This window comes from Cydia fagiglandana, chromosome 25 (assembly GCF_963556715.1).
Source record: "Cydia fagiglandana chromosome 25, ilCydFagi1.1, whole genome shotgun sequence".
NCBI lineage: Eukaryota > Metazoa > Arthropoda > Insecta > Lepidoptera > Tortricidae > Cydia > Cydia fagiglandana.
In genome coordinates this window covers 6,587,668-6,597,447 of record NC_085956.1, presented here as the reverse complement: position 1 = coordinate 6,597,447, position 9,780 = coordinate 6,587,668, and positions in this window count along the sequence as shown.

Genomic DNA, 9,780 nt, shown 5'->3' with positions numbered 1-9,780 from the left:
TTGAGAGTGGCAACACTGTTGTCGGTCGTATTGTCCTTTTCTAGCATATACGTCCCTCTCTCTCCCACACTCCCACCACAGCAGTTTGCTTTTTGGCGGTTGTCGCAAAAACAAATTTCCAACTCATATTGGCTTGCTGTTTTTCCATCTGGAAGGTCGTGAAGCTAAACTGCTGGTGAGTTTTTGAATTTGTACCCCAGTTTAGCTGACTATATTGAAAAACAGTTTCTAACGGCTTTTGCCGTTCGAAATAAATATTTAAATTTAGTGTCCGTTAAACTATCTAGCAAATAAAAACGATCCGGAATAGTAATGTGTAAGTTTTCAAAGGCTGCCTGCGCGCACCGTGGCTATGCTAATGAAAATACTAAAACACATAATGTTAGAAAACACATCGAGCTGGTAAAGCGTGCACTTGTCACCATTAGAATTTAATTAATATTATACCTACATTAAGTCTCTTCTGAGTCTTATTACTTATTTACTTTAAATCTTTGTGTGTCTATAATAACGGTTGAAATTAGGTATAACACTTAACTAAATGGTGATGTGTGGAGGCATACCCTTCAGTTTTCAAGTGATTTGTGTTTTCGAATACGAAAGGATCGGATAGTTAATACGTGTTACGTAGAACCTACGTATTAAGGTAGAAGCTTATAGACGTGTAGGGTTTATCTGTCCAAGTATCTATCAGCAACTTGTCGGTTTATCCCGTTCCGGGTTAAATATAATATTGCAAAATATTTTTTTTGGTAATATACTTGCTGATAAATAACGTGTACCCGCTTAGGAGTCGATGAAGCCCCGCTTCGCGGGGCTTCTATTTCCGCTCTGAGGGACACAAGGTAACGAACAAACCTACATCGCAAGCATTGCATTTATTTTTGTGGAAAGTGAGTACTTCGGCAGTACGTAAACTTAAGTCTGACTAGATAAAGAGAGAGATTAGCATGGCTCTGCGCAAGAATGACATGGAAATCCTTAAGTATTTCACTCCTTATCTACCAATTTATATCTCTCCAACTAGATCTTTGATTAAAAAAAAAAAAAAAAGGTGGTTAAAATGTAGGTAGATAGGTATCTCTTTAAAAAAATAACAGGTACTAACAGCTTAAAAGAACTCTTGCATGTAGTTGCTATATGTGCTTGTATTATTTTGGATTTGAATAACTTGATTATTCATTCTATATGTAACTATAGGTACATACAAGACGGTCAATCTTTAAGCCTACCTACCTACCTACATAAATAGTACCTACACTTGTAAACGTTTTAAATAAAATCGGAAGCCTGTGACTTGAAAGGGCATTAACTATATGGGAATGTTTAGATTGATTCATTGACGAAGACGCATGGTTTGCTTCATAATTTCAAATTATTTTCGCTAACTGTAGAGTTAAAGTTTAGTTATGGCAAATCTCGTCACCGTGAATGACACTTTCTAAAAGTGCCTATTAAAGTAAATCCTTTCCCCTTGTCGAGCGAAGAACTCTCAACTAAGGGAATATTACCCATAAACTTCATTTGAATGATATTCTTAAGCTATGTCTGTTATGGTTCCACCTGCGTAAGGTGTGCCTAAGAGAATCTTTTATTCAGGCACAAACTAACGTCAAGTTATTTGTGATGAAACCAATATGTTGTGTACCTATTTAAGCCTGCGCAAGGCTGCCATGTTTCCACCTGCGTAAGGTGTGCCAAAGAATCTTTGATTCATTCACAAACTGATATCAAGTTATTGATGATGATATTACAACCTATAAATATAAGCCTGCGCAAGGCATGTCAGAAATTAAATGATATGGTCATAACACAGGCGAGCGAGTAGGCCACAATCATAAAAATATAACAAAGATGAATATGTAAATACATCCTTTTGGACAAAGGACAAGTGAAAAGGGTTCTAACAAAATAATGTTCTGGGTAAAAATCAGTCGAAATAGGCTTCGTTATTCGAGGTTTCATTTTTGTTTACCAATCTATTTTAAGGGTCCCGGACACCCTATTGGCTAAACCCAAAATTGGACTAATTAACATTTCTAAAATTATAATATAATAGGTATAAAATAACCTAAGATTCCAGGCCTATCTCGACTCATTTTTATTTTAAAGATGAAAAAATCTTTGCACCCTAATATAAAATTGTGGTCTGGAGACGCTAAGCCTCATAACGTGGGTGGCATGGATAATACTAAGAGATTTAGTCACCTAAATTCGACCATAAGCCCAGGCAGAATATTGATATTTAGAATAAGGTGTGGTCAATCCTCCAAGGTCCAGATAATCTGTGGACTCTAATTAAATCAGGCTCACTTAAGCTCACGACACAACATAGCTTACGGTTCAATTCTGAAATAAGCTATTTTTAATATCACTCATGGTGTGAAAATAAAATTACAAGAGCACAAACAGCCTGCTCAAGGTGTACAAAGGGTTCCGTTTAGCGGCCCTATGAATATCTAAAAACCTTTGAAGTCTATGCCTGCTATGACAGACTCGAAATTAATATAAATTATATTTGCCTCGAGAGCACTAGTCTTTCAGTTAACATTTTTACGAGTACCTACCTATGTAGGTACACGACATAACCAAGGTTACCTATTTAATTATTATATCCCTGACTGGCATGGTATAGGAAAATTGTCATGTGCTGCACAAGCATGTTGGAAATAAAAATATACAAAACTGACCAAACTGGGCGTTTATGAATGCTTTATTTTACACCCTTATGTCTGCCTTGTGAACCTTGAGGATTCGAATCACCTTGATCGTAAGTGCTCCTATGCACAGATTAAGTTTATTTTAAACTACCCATGCACTAATCTCAAGGGCACGTGCTTCTATGCACGGACCAAATATTGTTATCACTTAATTCACTTATCATTATTCGTCATAGTTTGATACTATACGTTTAACAAATGTACCCACCGTAGAATGTAATGTACCCAGTCATAAGGTTTTTAATAAACAGTGACTTAATGGTTTGCACGAACGATTCTAGTATAACTTCTGGGCGGTCACGTCTAGGGCATGACCCTCTAGTTCTCAATTTATACAAAATTATAGCATTGCGATACTGTTTGCTTTGCACAATGTGAAACAGCAGCAAGCCTTGCGAAAAGGCGAAGCTATTTTGAAAGGCGAGTACTTTTCAAAAATACATTGTAATATATATAAATATGTTTTTGTCGTGGAACAAGTACACCCAAACAAATGCAGTCATTTATTATAATATGTTAGCAAAACTCTGCAAAAGAGTTATATAGTCTGTCTGTACAGTGTAACTTGAAGGCATCAATGCACATGAATCTCTTGAAACATGGTGGATCAATTAATTTACACCCCGTCTGTGTCTTGCTCCTATTACCAAATCCACAAGTTAAGGACCTCAACCTATATATAGGTACCCTTCTTGCTCGAGACCTGTAAAAAATGTACACAATAATTTCATGCAGTCAAGTGTCGGAAAACTAGGTCCACACACTTAGCGATATCGTGAATATATATCCAAGAACTCTGTATATTGCCTCCCAGGACGCGGGATGTTATTAGACTAACCTATAGTAGGTAGTAGGCCAGAGATATAGTATACAAAAGTACACTGGCCCAAATTAAGTAATATTATATTTCAGAATATAAAATAATTTACAATCTTGCTATTATTGAAATATAAACAAGTAACAATTATCCTTAGTTCATAAGGAGGATAAGTATACCTAAATATCTAATAGATTCGACAAAGTGTTGATTCTAGCATTGGATAAAATAGCTCCCTCTTAAAGGGCCTCTGCGCTGTTGGCTTTGGGGCCACAGGCGCCCGGCAAATGGTAATAGGGAACCCCCTGGTTTCCCACAGCAAATAATGTAAAATCACGAAATAAGCACATAAATTTGTATTTCGGTTAAAAGCACCTATGCGATGAGCTAGGGTTTCGAATTAAGTATCTGATTCCTTATAATTTACACACTGAATAGAGAAAACTGAATATTCAAAATTAAGCAATGTCTATGAATAGTTTACAGAAAATTAGCCACTTTAGCGGTCAGAACCAATAAAGTTTTAAGGCTTATGTCTACCAGTAGGCACCAGATAAAGTAAACCACTAAGAAACTACTCTTACTACATATATACAAATTATTGAGTAAAATTAAGGTTATGATAGCTAAACATGAATTTAATTAGAATGACTCTGCAAATATTATTGATAAAGTTCTGTAGCAATTCTACACAAGAACACCACAAAGCGTCATAACTAGTGCCACAGCGCAGTGAACACATGAGTGTTGTGGCTTAAGCTCTCATAGTAACCTTCACACTTTTAAGCAAGGTTTATTTATGTACACTGACTTGCGTTCTCGTTAGTAAAGCGTTTAAAAGGGTTAAATGCATTTTATAGCTATAACTATAACCTATAACCAAGTATATGGCTTACAGTCATTAAATAAATTTAGTGATTCCCTATGACATTTCAATAAGTACCTAATTTTATTAACTCTGTTTGTGGTGATAGTGATATAACGAATAATTAAAATATTCGTCTACTTAATCCCGAGGGATTCTGGAAATAAGAAATGTCCTGTCCTTGTTATATTCCTGCAACTGCTTACTTTACTATTATAGATAATTATTATCAAATTTGATAATAATTGCGACTTATAAATAAAAACTACTCTAGTACTTTATTATTTTTATCTTTTCATACTTGAATTACATTACTCCTTATAACAGATGTGTATGCTCCTTGAAGAGTAGACTGACTTATCACATCTTCTTTTACCTAGTTTTCACATACATTTAAGTAATTAAGTATAGCACCCTTGTGGTGACTCACTTATTCTTTTTGAACATTTATAAGTACATTAAGTACGTATATAAAATGTTAAGTTAGTATCATAATATAATGGAATATCAAATTGTATGCTTTACTAAATACCTCTCTCCTCACAGGTGTTAAAATAAAGGGTGTACTGCATAATTAATTAAACACTCATAATATAATAATATTACATATACATAATAAGTACATGTATAATCACATTGGCTTGGCGTCTTCCCACCACCAGGCGATAACAAACACGTCTCAATATTATTATTAGGTTCCGAATAGCGGTACAGTTGTTTAATGACAGCGTTTTACACAAAAATAAAACGCTAATTAAATAACTTACCCTATTCGGAACCTAAAGTTTTAATCCTGCCTGGTGTAAATATGTAAAATTTTGAGACAATGAGTTGGAAATTTGTTTTTGCGACAACCGCCAAAAAGCAAACTGCTGTGGTGGGAGTGTGGGAGAGAGAGGGACGTATATGCTAGAAAAGGACAATACGACCGACAACAGTGTTGCCACTCTCAATATTATTATTAGGTTCCGAATAGGGTAAGTTATTTAATTAGCGTTTTATTTTTGTGTAAAACGCTGTCATTATTTGTTTTACAAGGGGGCAAAGTTGTTGTTTAACTCCTCATAATATTGATAATCAAGAAAGCGAAAGATCGCATAATCAAACCACGAGCGTAGCGAGTGGTCCGAAAAGAGGTATTTTGAGAGTGGCGAGGGTTTCAAGACTTTCTAGGCACGGAGGTTAAACAAATTTTGCTACAGAGAGTATTTTTTATTACACTAACGTGAAAATACTAACTGTAAAACACAAAAGAAATAACAAAAGATTTGCCATGGCGCGCGAAACTTGCGACGGAAGATATGGCAATCGCGCGTGGTTACCTAAGATCTAAATTGCCTACTCTGAAAATTTACTTCTGTTCAAAGTTTTCCCTCGTCTATATCACAAGCTATTTTGTGTACTAAAACTATAGATGGGTACTGCTATGGTACGTAGAATAACGATATACCTACAATTAAAAATAAATGAAAATTAGTCATACATATTTTCGTGACTTTTTTTTATCGAGCCAGCTTTTACGTTGAGGCTTTCTCTGGCAAATATAGAATTTTTTGACGTGTTTAAATGAAATATAAAGACTACTAAGTTGCGTTAGACCCCGCTTAGCCAATAAATGTAACCACAGATACCTAAGTACAAAACTCTTGAGGTGAGATCATAAAATGTAAATAATTTGTAATCGCAGAGGGTGAGATAAACCGCGGGGCACTTTGCACCCCTCGGCGGGGTTATTGGATGAGTTGGGGTTGATTTTCAGCGGATGAAATACATGAAATTGCAGACTCTGCCTTGCTTAGGACGTAACTGAAAATGTGTTATTTAAAAGCTTTTTATTGACTTGCAACTTGATTGTATGTGTACGGGTCAAATCTTGCAAGTTAAATTGGACTTCCCGACTTTCAATGAAGCTGAAAATTTGCATACATATGTAAGTCGGGTGACAATGCAATATTATACATAGTACCATCGAGCTGTATAGTACAATCTGTTGGAGAGTGCTGCGGGACCTTCCTCCGGGAGCTGGGTCGTCGCCTGTTTGAAAGAGGCCTTGACCTCCCGCTTCGGGTTTTTCCTGATGCAAAGGCATCGTAATCCAACGCGGCAATGCAGCGAGCGTGATGGGTATCTTTGCGTCGAGGACAGCCCAGGACGGGTTTTTAGTACGTAGTTATTTTTACATGCAGTTTGTAAAGTTTTGACAGTAAATTATTATACATGGTGTGTCTGACCATGGGGCTTTAAATCCATGGCTTGATTATACTCGCTAAACTGAGCTACTTTTACTATGGGACCAACCCTCAAATAGGGGAAAAAATTTTGGCTTTTCCATAGAAAATGTCGACATCTGATCAGCCAAAATGTATGAAAAAGTAATAAAAAATTTGGGATTTCGGGGTTGGTGCCATAGTAAAAGTAGCTCAGTTTAGCGAGTAGAATCGAGCCCTGGATTTAAAGCCCCATGGTCAGACACACACTGTACAGTTTAGTTACATTCAATTTATTATCTTAATTTTATCTGTCAGGGTAGAACCGCTTAAAATGGAGCCCTACACCCTTCATCCCCTGGGATGTGGGTAATTTGGGCCAGTTAGCACCCTCCTTATATTCAATTGTCTATGTACCGTGTTCGCGAGCTACTTTAGCCCTATGGGGTAACATTGCCCACATAAAAATAAACAGAAGTAATAAACGTTCAAAGGATACCTACTACAAGATAATTCGGAATTAGTTTAGTGAGTACCTAGTTATTTAAATATATTATTTAATAAAATGCCAATGCCACCAGCCTTCTGGGCACCATATATACCATCCGGCGTCGAGCTAAGCTCCCATTTGTTATATGGAAATAGGTATATAGTTGTTAGTTTTAGTTTTAATTTTAATGTTTAGTTTATTTATTTTGTTAATACCTACTGTTTAGCTTTCAATTCCTATAATAAACTAATACATCAATTAAAATGCCTATAAAATAGGTAAACATAGGTAATCGGCTTCTAAGCTTAAAGGTACGGAACTAGTTTCATTTGGTTTCGGCATAAAAATCATGCTGATTTAAACTTTCACGATTATTACACATTATTAAAGTGTACAACGGGACTTAATCGCGTATTTAATTTTAAGATTTACCTCCGACGTTTCGCGGGCGGCGTTGTTGGGGTAGTTCGAGAAACTCGTGCGGCTAGATGTTGATGTCAACTTTAGCCAGTCTTCTCCGAGACCACGGGGACAACGCCGTCCTCGAAACGTCGGAGGTAAATCTTAAAACTTAAATACGCGATTAAGTCCCGTTGTACAATTAAATAAAAATCATGCTTCGTCGGAAGTATCGGCTTCGGCTGAAGGTTCGGTTTCAGCCGAAACTAGAAACTATAGTTTTTGGAGTCAATTTAGGCAAAAATTTCGGTTGCGGTCGAACACTATAAGGAATCCTAAAAGGGGTTCCTTAGGTTCCTATCTTTTATTTAGAATTATGAAGTTTCGCTCGTGTTTTTCTGAGAAGGACTCGTGCAGCATTTATTATGATTTTGTTTTATTCTAATTATTTATCACGTTATCAACATGACGAAATTATATTTATGATACGAGACGAGTACCTATAAAGAATAGTGCATAATTGTGTTCCATCGTATTTTCTCGGAAACGTTCGTAATTGTCATGCTACTTACTTTTGGTAAAGAGACTGATTGAAATGAGCTTCCTATACTTTTTATTCCTATGGGCAGTACCGTAAGTACTTTGTAGTTCAAAAAAACAAACTTAGGTAATAGGTGTAGCCGGTCAAACTAGCTTGTCAGTAGAAAAAGGCGCAAAATTAAAATTTTCTATGGGACGATAATCATTCGCGCCTATACCTATACTTAGTTACATTTTTAAATTTGACGCTCTTTTCTATTGACGGAAATTGCTTGACTGAGTATATATGTCGGCGGCCGATCGTAAGATCAGGCATATCGTGAAATTCCTAGGCATATCGTGAAAAGTAAAAATCTTTGACTCGTTCCCTGAGTCGACGGAGCCCCGATACGCGGGGCTCCTATTTCTGGGCAGATTGCCCTTCGGGCATCTGAAGCAGCCTAACGAACCTATCTTACCTATATATTGGTTTAATGTGACTATCCTCAAAACAATACACAGGAACATTACGATCTGCCTGATCTTACGATCCGCCGCCGACATATATACTTTATTATTTATTATTATTATTATTTATTTATTGGAAAACCAACAGCACATGAAACATATTAGCACTATGTATAAAAATCGAAGGCCAATTATAGGTTTTCACAGATAGAAATTACATAGAAGATAACTTCGCTAAGTAAGTATATATAGTTTACAATTCTGCGTAGACTAAGCAAGTACATACATAAATTAAGAATAAAAACTATTGAGGACAAAAATCATTACAGACAAGATAGAAAGGTCAAGCTCACTCAAAGAATTTAAGCGTTAAAATACGTCGTATAGACTGCGTATTTATATTAAACACATCAATATCATGCTCTCTTGACAGACTGTTAAGGGTTCTACCCGCACGAATAAGGAAACTGTTACGTCTGTAATTCGAGGATGCAAAGGGAACAGAAATAGGGGGATAATACCTTTTAACTCTATTAGGAGTGTACTCTATTAGGAGAGAACTCTATTAGGATACAAGACATTTCTTAAGTTTCTTCACCTAATCGCATATCAAAAAGCCTTTCGTTACAAACAAACCCAACAATGTCTTAATCGAAAACACAATGACACTTTAAAAAAGAAAATCCATAGACAACACACGTTTTTCTTTCAAGTTCCGCTCAAATTTCACCTTTGACCCGAAATAACTTGAGCGTTATTGTCTCTGCTTACCAAACATTTGACTCTAGCTATACTCTGTATCTTTAGCCTACTTAAATAAAAGGTAAACAAATAATTTGTAAATTTTCGGGTAGTTATAACATTTATTGATTAACCAACCCAATACAAAACCACCTGGATCTGTCACTGAACGAGCTGACTTTAACCTACATTATTTTGATCATGTAATGTTTTCATCTACCCTCAACTGGCTTATTAAGAAGCCATTTGTTGGTAGATTTTGTTTACTTTTATTTAAATACCTCTAAAGATATAGATTACTTACTGTTGCACAGTTTCGCTCAGCTCTACAAAAGTAAAATGCGGTGTTGATGATGCACCTATGTATCGGGTGCAGCGACGGTTGAGCATCCTACAGTTCGATTTCAAATGCACCCCAGACGCGGTCACTTATTTACATTATCCACCAATGGGAACAGTCCAAAATTTTTGACCAGTAAGTCTAAATTTTTAATATAAACGTAACATGCCTAACAATACGGTACAATTTGCAACGGATATGAAATCGAAAGGAG